At 40.1% G+C, this 16,724-nt stretch overlaps 1 protein-coding gene and 1 long non-coding RNA gene across 9 annotated transcripts in view; one reads left to right on the forward strand and one right to left on the reverse strand.

The window, feature by feature from the left end:
- LOC113895621 overlaps window positions 1-16,724 on the reverse strand; it is a 301,641-nt gene that overhangs the window by 113,800 nt on the left and 171,117 nt on the right. The window lies entirely within an intron of this gene.
- The window catches only part of CTXN3 (cortexin 3), a 32,212-nt gene continuing 18,483 nt past the window's right edge, over window positions 2,996-16,724 (forward strand). For 6 of the 8 annotated variants that reach the window (XM_027547022.1, XM_027547021.1, XM_027547031.1 and 3 more), the window contains exons 1-3: window positions 2,996-3,036; window positions 12,392-12,592; window positions 13,168-13,535. The gene's annotated coding sequence lies outside the window, so the exon portion shown is untranslated. Of the gene's footprint in view, window positions 3,037-10,645; window positions 10,782-12,391; window positions 12,593-13,167; window positions 13,536-16,724 lie in introns of those variants that run through there. The other 2 variants (XM_027547024.1, XM_027547029.1) reach the window with 2 other exon arrangements.

The raw sequence follows: 16,724 nt of genomic DNA on the forward strand, positions 1-16,724 counted from the left end.
GGGGGAGCCTGGTGGGCTGCCGTCTATGGAGTCGCACAGAGTCGGACACGACTGAAGTGACTTAGCATAGCATAGCATACATAGATTTACATATTTGTGATTATATATTGTATTCACACTGTATTTCTATCATTTGAACTGATGGCCTTTTTATTTGTATCCCTGTATTATATGCTTGAAAATTTTCAGATTATGTGTGTATATGTCATATACTCACATGCAGCAATTAATGCTCTCCATTCTAACATTTTCACTATTATTCAAGATATTTAGGTCAAATACATTCTTGGAATACAACTGGTCTGAAGGAAACTTTTGTGAGACTCCTGTGAGTAATCTTTTCACTTCCCCATTACAATGCTGTGAAGTCCATAAATGAAGTGTTATACAATTCCCACTTGTCATCACACCTGAACAGTCGCGCCCACTCGTGTAGAAGTCTTTCTGATAGGAGCTGTGATGCCTGTGACATTCCCTCCCTGGCCTCTGCTGCCCTTTTCAGCATCACCGCTCCTCAGGCCCTCTGAGTCCTCTGAGGATCTATGGTGTGGCTCAAACAAGAGTGCATTGTGGTCTTCCCTACTTTCATGTGTGTGCCAGTGGACCTACAGAAAAGAGAGTGAGACTCGGAATAACACAACCACACAGCAAGTGCGCAGCCAGTCAGCCACAGTGGCAGATTCCCTGAGGAGCTGTAGCCTCATCTTCCAAACTACACTGCGAATGTCAGTGGCAAGAGGTGACCTACTCTGTCCCACACCCCAGCATCTCAGGCCTTGAGGGTTGCTCATCAGATTTTACCCAAGAGAGCAAAAGGGAACATTATTAACACTGTCGTGCCTTGATGGACCTTTTAAGGATCAAAATCATGGAGAGAGGTGGGACTTCAGGGCCTTGGGGGGTGACAGAAAATTTCCCTTTGCCATCCTGTTGGAATTGAGGGCCTTGAGATATAATAATCTTTCTCAAAATGTCCATTTTGCCTTCCTGACCTAAAAATATAAATCATTAGTGTTCTATGCAAAAGGGACCTATTCTATTCCCCATAATCAGAAATATAAAGGTTTATTTGTCAATTACTAATTGCATGTAGATTAGAGTTTAATTGTATACTGAGTCACCCCAATATTTTGGCCACCTGATGCGAAGAACTGATTCATTGGAAAAGACCCTGATGCTGGGAAAGATTGAAGGCAGGAAGAGAAGGGGATGACAAAGGATGAGATGGTTGGATGGCATCACCGACGCAGTGGACATGGGTTTGAAAAGGCTGTGGGAGTTGGTGAAGGACAGGGAAGCTTGGTGTGCTGCAGTCCATGGGGTTGCAAAGAGTCAGACACAACTGAGCGACTGAACTGAACTGAACTGAACTGAGTCACTCCCACCTGGTTAGTACAGGTAGAGTGGTAGTTAGAGTGAGCTGCTAGAGTGCCACAGTTAGAGTGGTTGCACCCGTGAGCTGGCAGGGCTTCTGTAAGCATTACTTGATATACTATCTGTGAATGAGTCTGGGTCCCTTGACCCCAGGGAAATGTGAGATAAGCCTGGATGAAGGCTGCTTCTATCCTGTTGTTACCCACGTCTCAGGGACCTTAAAGGGGTCTAGGTACACTCAGTGGCTCAGTCATGTCTGAATCTTTGTGGCCCCATGGACTGTAGCCCACCAGGCTCCTCTGTCCATGAGATTTCCCAGGTGAGAATACTGGACTGGGTTGCCGTTTCCTACTCCGGGAGATCTTCTCGACCCAGGGATCAAGGCTGCATCTCTTGCATCTCTTGCATTGGCAGGTGAATTGGAGCCACAGTCAATTGTTAGCTCTGGTCTCTGGCCCTCGTACCAGGCCTATGGCCCCCCACATTCTGGTAAAGGATTCATAAATGACAGCAACACTGTGAAAGTGCATGCTGTTTTTTCTTTTAGATTTCCATGAGCCTCTCTGTTGATGTCCCATGCCTCTATGAACAGTAAACAAGCCTGAAAAGATACAAGTATCTTTAGAATTAGGAACAAAGACAGTGTTTCCTAGCAGATTGCAATATTGTATTGCCATGCACAAGGCTCAAATTTTCTTTTCTGCTCTGCGAGGCATTTTGCATCCTTACATAGTGAGAGAGAGAAGAGTGAGGGGAAGACTTGTATGCTCTTTCAATTTTAGTTTCTTCAGCTATAAAGTGATTACTAAAATAAGTGCCTTTTAAATGAATCTGTGAGAATAAGTGAGATATTGTAAGCAATAAATGGTGAATTCCAACAAAAATATTCTCTAGTCATAGAAGTTAGTGAATATAATTAAAAATGTGAGGAGCCACCCCCTGTAAATATCTGATAAATATTTATGAAATGTAGTTATAGCAATGATGCTTCTTTTTTTAGAAACATTTCTAAATTCTTCCTGAAAACTGAGATCTATATGAATATGTGTTTATGTTATGACCTTTTCCAAAAAAGAAATTATTACTTGCATCTGGGGAAAATCTAAACACAAAACTTAGTATTTGTTTATAGGTCTTTCCTCATTGTTAACCATATGTTTATTTAACAAAAAAAAAGTATTTTGTCTTCATTAAAATTTGGGGGGCTCATAGTAATTGAATAGCAGTGACTCAAGTTCAATTAATATTTTAATATTTATATTTGTGATAAAGGCAAATGGTTTTGTTTAGCCTGATACTTGTTTGCCCTTTTATTTACAGAAATATATATGTTGAACCTTGACTTACGATTTTTCTAACTGCTTGCTTCTCTATGGTAATTGTCTACTGTTTAGTCTTTAGCTGCAGTACAACTTAAGCAATATTTGCTTATGCGTATATTAGAGACCACATGCAGAAACATGTTAACCAAGCCTGGCTGAAATATGAGCTGGTTGGTGGTTTACTTGCTAAGTTGCATCCAACTATTTGCAACCCCATGGACAGTAGTCCACAGGCTTCTCTGTCCATGGAATTTCCCAGGCAAGAATACTGGAGTAGGTTGCCATTTCTTTCTCCAGGGGATCTTCCGGAGCCAGAGATTGAATCTGTGTCCCCTGCACGGTAGGTAAATTCTTTATCCACTGAACCACTAGGGAAGCCCAAAATATGAGCTACTTGAAATGAAAATACATTTTCCTTTCTCATTGCAATTAATGACCTAACTAAGGTTGAGTCACTTAAAGAAGTAATTTTTTTAAACTAAGTTTTGATGTTAGAGATATAAATGGTAAATCAACTATACTTCAATTATAAACAAAGAAGTTTAAGTGGGTTGAAATTCATGAATTGACTTATCATGCACATAAGTCCATGTATAGCTTAAGCTGTCTCGTAGGATGTAAATTAGGCACAAGGATAATATCTGATGTTAGAGGACCATAAATCCTAGGACAGGAAATCTAACATGTATGGAGGGTGCTTGGGTTTTCATCCACCTTAAATGCCCTAAGAATTGTTCTGATAAATGTTGAGGACAGCCAAATGACATCCAAGTTTATTACAATTTGTTAATTCTAAGATTTTTCCAACTGGAATGAAAGTATTCTACAGTGCTTTCATGTTACCCGAGTTTTAGAGGCTCTGAGACTTGCAGATAGGCACTCATTTGTATTAATAACTTATAGATGCAGGAATGTGATTTTTAAAATGTTTATAGATTTGAAAGTAAAATGATTTTGTCTTATGCCTTGCATTAGCTCTCTCAGAGATCTTGCTATTTATTTGGAAAGAATATGTTCATGGTGATCAGGACAGAAACTAGCAGGAAATTTTCTGAACTGGCACTGAGCCCATTTCTTCCCTGGGCACTAGATAAACTCACAGCACAAGTCATCAGCAGAGTTCAGTGTGTTAAAGATGTCCAACTGAAACCCAGAAGCCCCATGCAACTCTGAAGCAATCTCTTCATTTCAAGGTTTTCTCTTAGGTTCAGAAGGATATAGCCTTATTTGAATTACACTGAAAGTGCTCTTCAACCCTAAGGCTATCACCAGAACACATTAACAAGCTGGAGATTTCTATTTGTATTTGTTTTTTCTCTTGTCTGTGATGAAGAATGATAATGGGGTGAAGCCATTACTTCCATTAACAATCATGGCTGATATCCCACCATTTCAATTCTAATAATCATGGTGAAGATCCAGCAGCCTCTTGAAGCAGTGCTGAGCAGGTTCAACTGTGACCCAAATTTTCAAAGTAAAACATAAAGGCAATGTTTTCAAATAACTTATCAAGAAATGTTTTCCCAAATAGCACAGTCCAATTTCAGCAACTCTTTTTTTTTTAATTTTATTTTATTTTTAAACTTTACATAATTGTATTAGTTTTGCCAAATATCAAAATGAATCCGCCACAGGTATACATGTGTTCCCCATCCTGACCCCTCCTCCCTCCTCCCTCCCCAAACCATCCCTCTGGGTCATCCCAGTGCACCAGCCCCAAGCATCCAGTATCGTGCATCGAACCTGGACTGGCATCTTGTTTCATACATGATATTTTACATGTTTCAATGCCATTCTCCCAAATCTTCCCACCCTCTCCCTCTCCCATAGAGTCCATAAGACTGTTCTATACATCAGTGTCTCTTTTGCTGTCTCGTACACAGGGTTATTGTTACCATCTTTCTAAATTCCATATATATGCGTTAGTATACTGTATTGGTGTTTTTCCTTCTGGCTTACTTCACTCTGTATAATAGGCTCCAGTTTCATCCACCTCATTAGAACTGATTCAAATGTTTTCTTTTTAATGGCTGAGTAATACTCCATTGTGTATATGTACCACTGCTTTCTTATCCATTCATCTGCTGATGGACATCTAGGTTGCTTCCATGTCCTGGCTATTAGAAACAGTGCTGCGATGAACATTGGGGTACACGTGTCTCTTTCCCTTCTGGTTTCCTCAGTGTGTATGCCCAGCGGTGGGATTGCTGGATCATAAGGCAGTTCTATTTCCAGTTTTTTAAGGAATCTCCACACTGTTCTCCATAGTGGCTGTACTAGTTTGCATTCCCACCAACAGTGTAAGAGGGTTCCCTTTTCTCCACACCCTCTCCAGCATTTATTGCTTGTAGACTTTTGGATCGCAGCCATTCTGACTGGCGTGAAATGGTTCCTCATAGTGGTTTTGATTTGCATTTCTCTGATAATGAGTGATGTTGATCAGCAACTCTTGAGATGTGACATTTCAGTTATTTATTTCCTTGTTCTTCCTTCCTTTCTCTTTCCTTATACTGGTTTGAAAATTTTTGTGATCCTTAGCATTTATATTCATTGCTGATTATCTGATTATCACTGTAATTCATTTGGATGAGAATAATATGGGTGTTACTCTCAAAGGTCTCATATAGATGAATTAAAACAAGGGTAGGGGACCAATAGCCTGTGAGTCATACTTGGCCCACCAGCTGTTTTTGTATGGCCTAATAGCTGCTGCTGCTAAATCACTTCAGTCGTGTCTGACTCTGTGCGACCCCATAGATGGCAGCCCACCAGGCTCCCCCGTCCCTGGGATTCTCCAGGCAAGAACACTGGAGTGGGTTGCCATTTCCTTCTCTAATACATGAAAGTGAAAAGTGAAAGTGAAGTCACTCAGTCGTGTCCAACTCTTCACAACCCCATGGACTGCAGCCTACCAGGCTCCTCCGTCCATGGGATTTTCCAGGCAAGAGTACAGGAGTGGAGTGCCATTGCCTTCTCAGGGCCTAATATCTATACAATAGCTAACTGTCATAAAGGAAATCAGTCCTGAATATTCATTGGAAGGACAGATGCTGAAGCTGAAACTCCAATATTTTGGCTAACTGATGTGAAGAACTGACTCACTGGAAAAGACCCTGATGCTGGGGAAGATTGAAGGCAGGAAGAGAAGGGGACGACAGAGGATGAGATGGTTGGATGGCATCACCGACGTGATGGACATGAGTTTGAGTAAACTCTGGGAGTTGGTGATGGACAGGGAGGCCTGGCATGCTGTAGTCCATGGGGTCGCAAAGAGTTGGACACGACTGAGTGACTGAACTGAATAGCTATGAAGGAAAGATATATACAACTGAATGTAGAGTTCCAGAGAATAGCAAGGAGAGATAAGAAGGTCTTGTTAAATGAACAGTGCAAAGACATAGAGGAAAATAATAGAATGGGAAAGACCAGAGATCTCTTCAAGAAAAATTGAGACATCAAGTAAACATTCCATGCAAGGATGGGCACAATAAAAGACAGAAATGGTAAGACTCTACAGAAGCAGAAAAGATGAAGAAGAGGTGGCAAGAATATACAGAAGAACCATATAAAAAATGGTCTTTAAAAATTTTTTTTATAAAAAGGTCCTAATGACCCCGATAACCATGATGGTGTGGTCATTCACCTAGAGCCAGACATTCTGGAGTATGAAGTCAAGTGGGCCTTAGGAAGCATTACTATGAACAAAGCTAGTGGAGGTGACAGAATTGCAGCTGAGCTATTTAAAATCCTAAAAGGTGCTGCTGTTAAAGTGCTGCACTCAATCTGTCAGCAAATTTGGAAAACTCAGTAGTGGGCACAGGACTGGAAAAGGTCAGTTTTCATTCCATTACCAAAGAATGTTTAAACTACCCTAAGGCTGCACTCATTTCACATGCTAGCAAGATTATGCTCAAAATCTTTCAAGCTAGGCTTCAGTAGTACATGAACTGAGAACTTCAAATGACAAGCTGGGTTTCAAAGAGGCAGAGGAACCAGCCATCAAACTGGCAACACCTTACTTGTCTTCTGAGAAATTTGTATGCAGGTCAAGAAGCAATAGTTAGAACTGGACATGGAACAATGGACTGGTTCAAAATTGGGAAAGGAGTTTGTCAAGGATGTATATTGTCACCCTGTCTATTTAACTTATATGCAGAGTACATCATGTGAAATTCCAAGCTAAAGGAATCATGAGCTGGAATCAAGATTGCCAGGAGAAATATCAACAACCGCAGACATACAGATAATACCACTTTAATGACAGAAAGTGAAGAGGAACTAAAGAGCCTCTTGATGAGGGTGAAAGAAGAGAGTGAAAAAGCTGGCTTGAAACTCAACATTCAAAAAACTAAGATCATGGCATCCAGTCCTATCACTTCGTGGCTAATAGATGGGGGAAAATTGGAAGCAATGATAGATTTTATTTGGGGGGCTCCAAAATCACTGCAGACAGTAACTGCAGCCATGAAATGAGAACACGCTTGCACCTTGGAAGGAAAGCTATGACAAACCAAGACAGCATATTGAAAAGCAGAGACATCACTTTGCTGACAAAGGTCCATTAAGTGAAGCTATTGTTTTTCCAATAGTCATGTATGGATGTGACATTTGGACCTTAAAGAAGGCTAAGCACTGAAGAATTGATGCTTTTGAATTGTGGTGTTGGAGAATACTCTTCAGAGTTACTTGGACAACAAGATCAAATCAGTCAATCCTAAAGGAAATCAACCTTGAATATTCATTGGAAGGACTAATGCTGAAGCTTAAGCTCCAGTACTTTGGCAACCTGATGAGAAGAGCTGACTCACTGGAAAAGACCCTGATGTTGGGAAAGATTGAGGGCAGGAGGAGAAGGGAATGACAGAAGATGAGATGGTTGGGTGGGTGGCATCACTGGCTCAGTGGACATGAATTTGAGCAAACTCAGAGAGATAGTAGAGGAGAGAGGAGGCTGGCATGCTACAGTCCATGGGGTCGCAAAGAGCTGGACACGACTTAATGACTGGACAACAACAAACAAAGAGCTATGTATGGTTTCATATTTTTAAGTAGTTAGAGGAAAAATCAAATAAAAATTATTTGGGGACACATGAAAATTACGTGAAATTCAAATTCAGTGTCTATAAGTAAGGTTTTATTGGAACACAGGCATGCTCATTTGTTTATGCATTATCTCTGGCTGCTTTCATGTTACAACAGCATTGAGTAGTATGTATCAATACTACCTGGCCTGCAAACCTGAAAATATTTTCAATCTGGCCTTTTACAGAAAGTTTGCTGACTCCAGAATTCGAACATGAAGTAGGAAATTCTAAAATGTAAACATGAAGAAAGTGCTGCCCTGAGGGGCGAATGAGTAACTGCCAGGAACAGTTACATTTCCCACAATCAATTTTTCCTGTTCAGTATTTTGAAGACATCTCCTACTTGTGGAGTTTTTCCCATCAATATTATTTAGCCATCATAACTAATACAAGCTAAGGTGATTCCACACGACAGTGAGTCAGAAGGAATAACTCTTTCCACTGTGATGAGGCTTAATGAGAAAACTGAATCCATAGGAAAGGAAAACAGTGCTTACACCTAAAATATTCTCATAAATATTAATAAATAAATGTGCATTGTGAAGAGAACTGGAGAATAATTTTCCATTCTCTCTGGTATTGCCTTGGCTGGTCTATGGCTGAAAAAGAATCCAGGCCTAGAGTTTCATGTATGAAAGAATGATGGGCATAGAAGAAATGCTCCCTCAAGATTCTCCCACATAGCTGATCTCTAAATTCTCAATCTCTTCCCCCCTGCCTAGTTAGCCATTTTGGGTTCAAAATGGGTTAATGCCTTACCTTTGAAGTTTAGGAGACTTACAATTCTCAATCCTATTTCATGTTTTCATTTGTTGGGTCCTGATCATTATTTGACTGGGTACATGGTTTTGAAGGGCATTTTCAATATTCCATTCCTCTGAAAATTTCTGAGTATCATGTCTATTAATTAATGTCTTAAAGAGAGGGAAAACAGGAGGAAGAGGGAAGAAAGAACTAATTTTCAAGAATGATCCTTACAAATCTATAGTCATCAAAGCAGCATGATACTGGCACAAAAAAAGACACATAGTTCAATGGGAATAGAATAGTGAGCCCAGACATAAACCCATCCACCTGTGGTCAATTAATCTGGAACAAAGGGGGCAAGAATATACAATGGAGACAAGACAAGTCTCTTCAATAAGTGGTGTTAGTAAAACTGTACAGCTACAAGTAAAAGAATGAAATTAGAACATTCTTTAATATCATATACAAAAAAAAAAAAACACCTCAAAATGGATTAAAGATCTAAATGTAAGACCTGAAACCATGAAACTCCTAGAAGAGAACATAGGCAGAGCACTCTTTGACATAAATTGTAGCAATGTGCTTTTTTGGATCTGTCTCCTAAGGCAAAAGAAATAAAGGCAAAAATAAACAAAATGGGACATAATTAAATTTAAAAGCTTTTGCAGGGCAGAGGAACCCATTAACAAAACAAATAGTAAGCTATGGGAATAGGAGAAAATATTAGCAAATGATATGACTGATAAGTGGTTATTATTCACATTATATAAATAGCTCATATGACTTAATATCAGAAGAACCAACAATCTAATGAAAAAACTTGGCAGAAGATCTAAATAGGCATTTTCCAAAGAAGACATACAGATGGCCAACAGGCACATGAGCATCATTAAATATTAGAGAAATGCAAATCAAAACCACAATGATATATAAATTCACACCTGTCAGAATGGCTAACATCAAAAAGTCTATAAGTAACAAATGTTGGAGAGGACGTGGAGAAAAGGTAACTCATGTACACAGCTGGTGGGAATGTAAATTGGTGCAGCCACTATGGAAAACAGTATGGAAGTTTTTCAAAACAAACTAAAAAGAGAACTACCACCTGATCTAGAAATTCCCCTCCTGGGTATATATTTGGAAAAAGCAAAAACATTAATTCTAAAAGATACATGAACCCCAATGTTCAAGGCAGCACTATTTACAACAGTCAAGATAAGAAAGCAACCCAAATGTCCTTCAACAGATGCATGGATAAAGGAGACATGACATTCCATATGCACAATGGAATGTTGTGAAGTGAAAGTTGTTCAGTCGTGTCTGACTCTTTGAGACTCCATGGACTGTACAGTCCATGGAATTCTCCAGGCCAAAACACTGCAGTGGGTAGCCTTTCCCTTCTCCAGGGGATCTTCCCAATCCAGGGATTGAACCCAGGTCTCCTGCATTGCAGGCAGATTCTTTACCATCTGAGCCACAAGGGAAGCCCAAGAACACTCGAGTGGGTAGCCTATCCCTTCTCCTCCGAATCTTCCCAACCCAGGAATTGAACCAGGGTCTCCTGCACTGCAGGTGAATTCTTTACCAACTGAGCTATCAGGGAAGCCCTACAATGGAATGTTATTTACCCATAAAACAAATGAAATTCCGCCATTTGCAGCAGCATGAATGTTAGGCCTAGAGAATATTATGCTTAGTGAAATAAGTCAGAGAGAGAAAAACAAATACTGTTTGATATCATTTATATGTGAAATCTAGAAAAGAAAATGAATGTATATAGCAAAAGAAAAACAGACCCACAGATGTAGAAGACAAGCTAGCAGTTACTAGTAGTGAGAGGGAAGTGGGGAGGGGCAAAAAAGGAGTGAAGGATGAGATAGAAATTACCATGCATAAAATAGATAACAGCATGGATATCTTGTACAGCACAAGAAATTATAAGCATTATTTTGTAATAACTTCTAACAGAGCATGATCTACAAAATACAGAATCACTATGATGTGCACTGAAACTAATATATGTTATAAATCAACCACTCTTCAATAAAAACAAAAAACCAAACCCACCAAAAAAGAATGATGATCTTGATTCATTATTATCTCCTTACACAGTAAGTCTTTTAAAAGGCACGTTCAGCTGTTAAATTGCTCCCTGGAATCAATTAAAGAGCAAAAACACACTCATGGACAGCGAATGGAGAGGGCTAGCACACATCTCCCAATTTGACATCCAAGGGAACTGAGTCTTGAAAAGGTTAGTGAATTACCCTAGTTTATAGAGTTTGAGAAGTGGGGGAACTGAAATATGTACCATTGAGTAGAAACGTTGTACTCCTGCTTTATCACAGCTATGCCCCTGTTATGGAATACAGGGAAAGCTACAGGGCTAGATATAGCTGTCTTTGTCGGACATAGTTTAAATATATTAACTTAGCACATTATATATCTGAAAGAAAATCCTGAGACCCATCATATGATCTGTATCACCCAACCCAGGGCTCCTCAGAAGTCCTTGAAGCCCTATACCTGACAACATCGGCTCTTAAGCTAATATCATCTTGAGAGTCCCATATTTACATCAAGGCCTGAATGATAGCTTTCCTTTAAAAGCAATATAGATGCAGATGGCTCACAGAAGAACGAAGACATAGCCTTGCCAGGTGGGGCCCTCCAGATAACTCAGGGCTGACGTGACCAGATGTGTGGTATAGGGAAGAAGTGCTGGCAGGGGAAACCAGTCTTAAAACAGGAGTGGAAAAATCACCTCACTCAAATGGAATTCTGTAATGTTTACCATCAGGTGGGAAGGGATCACAGCAGTCCTGGTGTTTATGAAGGGCTGACTTTATCCATACAGGACTTTCTGGAGGATAAAAAGCTACTCATGGAGGTTAAAGTATAATGAAGGATATGGGACATCCATGATGTGACAGTTTGCTCATTAAATAAAATTGTGTCCCTTGTAAAGAATCTGAACTTGGGCAGTTCCTCTGATTTATAGATGGCAATAGTTATATACTGACTTATCCCTTATTGCATAATAGTAGCTGTTAGCTCAGGAATTAAATGACGTATTTTCCAGCCATATAAAGAAAGAGTGTATAGGTTAATCAAGTGGTCTCTTGAGGCCAACTGCCTCCACTTAAATTCCTCATTCATCACTTTTCTACCTGTGTGATATTGGGCAAGTCAAGAAAACAGTTTGTGTCTCAGTTGCAAAATTAGGATAACAATATCTAATTTCTGAGGATTAAATAAACCATCACATGTAAAGCACGTTTAAGGTGTTTGATACATAGTGAAAATTTAATAAAAATAACTGTAACATACATGTTAATGTTCCAGAATAGAATTCAATATATCTTTAGGGTTTCAATTCCAATTGAAGGATAGGTAGTAGATTTTAAAATCATAAAACCATTTGAATTTGTTGGATTTATGCTGCAGTGAAAATTATAATATACTTTTATCATGGGAAGATGTGTCATTATCATTGGTACAATCAGAAGAGAAAAAAGTAAAATTTGTGATTATATACTAACTTGTACTTATATAAAAGCATATACTTTTATGTCCCAGAAACTATTCTAAGCTCTTTTATATAAATTTAATTTGCTTAATCCTTACAACAATGCTAGGAGATTGGTAAGTACTATGATTAGCCCCACGTTACATACATGGAATATAGGCAGAGAGAAACTAAGAAAAAAGAAAAACAAGGCCACCATTTAAATTGCTTTTTTGTCTTATGTTGATGGTAACTATGAACTCTTAACCTTTCATTAGCTGTCATTCTTTTCTATGTTTATAATCTGTTCATTTAATTTTTAAAGTGAAGTTTAATTTATGAATTATTTATATAAGATTTTGCTGATCCCATGGAGGAGAGTCATTTGAGTACAAGGCCAAGCTGACCGAGGAACTGAACTACAGTGGACGGGAAGTTTCTGAGGATCATTTACAGATGGGTCAGAGAACTGGAGAAGCCAACACAAATGACAATTGCTAACAACAGAAATAATTTTGAAATAACATTCTGGTTTAATATGACCAGATTCCAAAATGGTAAGGATGCTTGAATATAGGTACTTGGTTGATTGTTTTATGAAGAAATCCTAATGGCAAAATCTCATCTAGCAAATCATTCCAAGAAGCTTTCTGTTGGAAGTACCAATAAAAGGGTCATGATTTCTGACTATTCTCTGAAATGACTCTTTAGTTAGGTCTTTTTAGAATATGCTTCTGCTTGAAATCCATTGAATTTATTTCCTTATTATAAACAGTAACCTTTGAAAGGAACATAGCCAGTGCTATTATCAGCCACTCAGTTGAACTGAACCAATTACTCAAATCATGATGGATTTGAATTAGTTTTCTTTGTGTTTATGAAAATGTGCTTGTGGAACTGAATTTTTCTTTTCCATTATTCATCTGTAAGAATAAAGAGCAAGCATTTCAGAGTAACAGCATAATTCCCTATGATGGGGGGTTTACAGGCAACGTTGAACTATTTGATACTCTAACAGATTGTGGAAAATGCTTCTAGATATCTGATATTTTCAATTTTAAAGGTAGGATTGTGTATTGAAGTTGCTACTGTGCTTCATCTACAATAGACCTGCTTCTCTCTTCTGCCCCAGAGAATGGCCAGCATATATGTTAGAGCTGGATAGAAGTTCCTGAAAAAGGAAGAGGAGCTTCCCACATCTCACCACACTTCAGAGCCTTAATTTCTTAGCTTTCAACAGCTGACTTCTGACTCTGCAGGTGAAGACTCAAAGCGAATACTAATGTAGAGTTCCTCCATTCCTTCTGTCTATGAATGAAGCAGTCTATAAGGCAATATTGCAAGCTACTTTTCTGAAAGTCATGTGAGAAAATGCAAGAAATCTCTCCCATCCTCCGGATGAAAATTTCCTCCTGAAGCACTGGTGGCCCATTCTACCCTGCAGAGGTAGAAGGGCTTGTACTACTTCCAGTTATCCTGATGGAGGCGATAAGTGTTCTGGTAAGCTCTTCCAATTGATGCTTTTGAACTGTGGTGTTGGAGAAGACTCTTGAGAGTCCCTTGGACTGCAAGGAGATCCAACCAGTCCATCCTAAAGGAGATCAGCCCTGGGTGTTCATTGGAAGGACTGATGCTAAAGCTGAAACTCCAGTACTTTGGCCACCTCATGTGAAGAGTTGACTCATTGGAAAACACCCTGATGCTGGGAGGGATTGGGAGCAGGAGGAGAAGGGGACGACAGAGGATGAGATGGTTGGATGGCATCACTGACTCAATGGACATGAGTCTGAGCAACCTCCAGGAGTTGGTGATGGACAGGGAAGCCTGGTGTGCTATGGTCCATGGCGTTGCAAAGAGCTGGACACGACTGAGTGACTGAACTGAAGCTCTTCCAAGCGTGGGAAAACAGTGGTGACTTTTTTCTTCTGGGCATGTGATAGATGGAGAATCTAGAATTTTAGGTCTAGTTATAACCTTCTTAATAGCTGGGGAGTGTGGGACGCCAGAGTTGAAGATGACTTGGTCCCACAGCCATTGTAAGAGTACAAATCTGTCTACACTACTTTGCCTCCCCCATGTCACAATCCAAAGAGCCCAGGAGTGTTAGGTAACTTTTCATCCTCTTTTCTCAGTAGATTACAGTGTTCTGAATGTGTTATCATGTCCAAAATGATATAAAATTCCCTCAAACTACAGTTTGTTTGCATTCAAATTATAATATATAGCCTGAGACTCAAAACCATTTTCCCTAAAATAAAGGAACTCAATATTCTTAGAGTAGCAGAACATTGATTGCCATATTTATTGATACTTCCTACAGTAAAACACCCTAGAGATGGAGTGTGGAGCTCACTTTTGGTTCCAAGCCACTAACTAGAGGACATTGTTGAGAAATAATTTTATAATATAAAACATGAACATAAAAATATTGATGAATATTTCTGCTTTAAATCAAGTCATAATAATTTACATGCAATTACGTGCAATTATAAGTTAGATAATCTATCCCCCCAGATCCAGTGCTATGCCCAGTTTGGAGCCACCTGTAATGTAGAACTTAACTCAAGAGCAAATTTAACAGTCAAAATATAAGAGGTGAGGCGGGCAGCAAAAGACTAAGCGATCTCAGCTGCCCCCTAGTTGGGTTAGCGGTCTTGCTATATTCATGGTGGCTACTTTAAGATCTGTGTTAACCTCAGAACTCAAAATCCATGCAGGAAGCTAAATGGGTCCATCCCCATTAAGAACATGGACTTCAGGTATGAGGGTGGGTTTTTTCCCTTTTTCTTTTCTTTTTGCTCTGAGGAGCTTTTTGCCTCTGCACTCACAAAGGCCTCAGGCTTATGTTCTCCTCAGAGGGCTGCAAAGAAGCAAAATCCATTAGATAATGTTTATGCCTTGAGGAGTTCTATCCTAAATGATCACTTCTACCTTATTTGAAATGATGCCATGCTTTTAAAATTCTGATTCTACATGGAACTGGGAGAGGGGTTGGCCAAGGTCAGGGTGGTTATAAGAAAGATTTTAGTGATTCTGTACAGTTGGAAAAAACCAGTACAACAACAAAAGATGACACAGGAGAATAAGTAAGACAAATATGAATAATCTCTAATTAGCAAAAAAAATTATTTTTGAAACATTGCAAGTAGGTCAGAATGATGAAAAGGGGCACCTACATTCCCCTAAGGATATCAAACCCAAGAAATAGTTGGCTGCCTTATTGTGGAGATCTGGCTCCCTCCCACCCATTCACCCCTCAGATTCATCCAGGCCATGCTGTTTGTCAATTTGCTGGAACAAGACATTCCTGCAGACCAGAGGGGCAATGCTTAAAATTCAGATTGGATGCAATCTCATGTAGTGTCTACATCTACCTTCCCTGCCCACTAAGAAATGAATATCACTGTTTTCCCAAAGGCCTCTATCAAACTCAGATATTTTTAGACATTACCATGTCTATTTATCTTAGGCCCCGCAGAAAAGTGAGAGACGGGCAAAAATATTTTAAATGTGATCGTTGTGTTCCGGAGAAAACCACTTCACCTCTCCAAACCATGCCTACATCAGTTCAGTTCAGTCACTCGGTTGTGTCTGACTCTGCAACCCCATGGACTGCAGGACACCAGGCTTCCCTGTCCATCCCCAACACCCAGAGCTTGCTCAAACTCATGTCCATTGAGTCGGTGATGCCATCCAGCCATCTCATTCTCTGTTGTCCCCTTCTCCTCCTGCCTTCAATCTTTCCCAGCATCAGGGGCTTTTCCAATGTCTGCTGCTGCTGCTGCTAAGTCGCTTCAGTCGTGTCCGACTCTGTGCGACCCCAGAGACGGCAGCCTACCAGGCTTCCCCGTCCCTGGGATTCTCCAGGCAAGAACACTGGAGTGAGTTGCCATTTCCTTCTCCAATGCATGAAAGTGAAAAGTGAAAGTGAAGTCGCTCGGTCGTGTCTGACTCTAGCGACCCCATGGACTACAGCCCACCAGGCTCCTCCATCCAAGGGATTTTTCAGGCAAAAGTACTGGAGTGGGGTGCCATTGCCTTCTCCGATGTCTACATAGATATAAAATACTAATATTTTGTATCCTGGGATAGTATGTTCCTGTGAGGAACCGGGTATCATGTATGATCCATTAGGCTGGAGCCAGGGTATGGGAGTGGACCGAGAAATGTCAGGCTGTGGAAACACATTGTGCAAGAGCCAAAATGTTCTGGGATTGTATCAGAAAGACAACATGCTCAAAAGACTGCCTTATGGCATCCAGCTAGAAAGGAAATAAGATGTAACCCAGAAGAGGACCCAATAGATCAGAGGCTAAAGAAAGCAAATGAACCTAGACATCAGAATCCAAGGGGAGACTTAGAAGGAAAGGGGAAGCAAGGAGGGGTAAGCAGGAGATCTGACCTGTATGAAGTGGAGCTGGGTGGGAGATAGTTTGAAGATTAAAGCTCAAGGATCCTGAGATGCCAAAGAAAGGTTATTGTGGGAACATAATCTATGGGCAGGGGAGGGAGGGTGTGCTTCCCTGGTGGCTTAGGAGATAAAGAATCTGCCTGCAATGCAGAAAACCCTGCATTCAATCCCCGGGGTGGGAAGATCCCCTGGAGAAGGAAATACCAACCCACTCCAGTATTCTTGCCTGGAGAATTCCATGGACAGAGGAGCCTGGTGGGCAACAGTCCATGGGGGTC

This window comes from Bos indicus x Bos taurus, chromosome 7 (assembly GCF_003369695.1).
Source record: "Bos indicus x Bos taurus breed Angus x Brahman F1 hybrid chromosome 7, Bos_hybrid_MaternalHap_v2.0, whole genome shotgun sequence".
Taxonomy (NCBI): domain Eukaryota; kingdom Metazoa; phylum Chordata; class Mammalia; order Artiodactyla; family Bovidae; genus Bos; species Bos indicus x Bos taurus.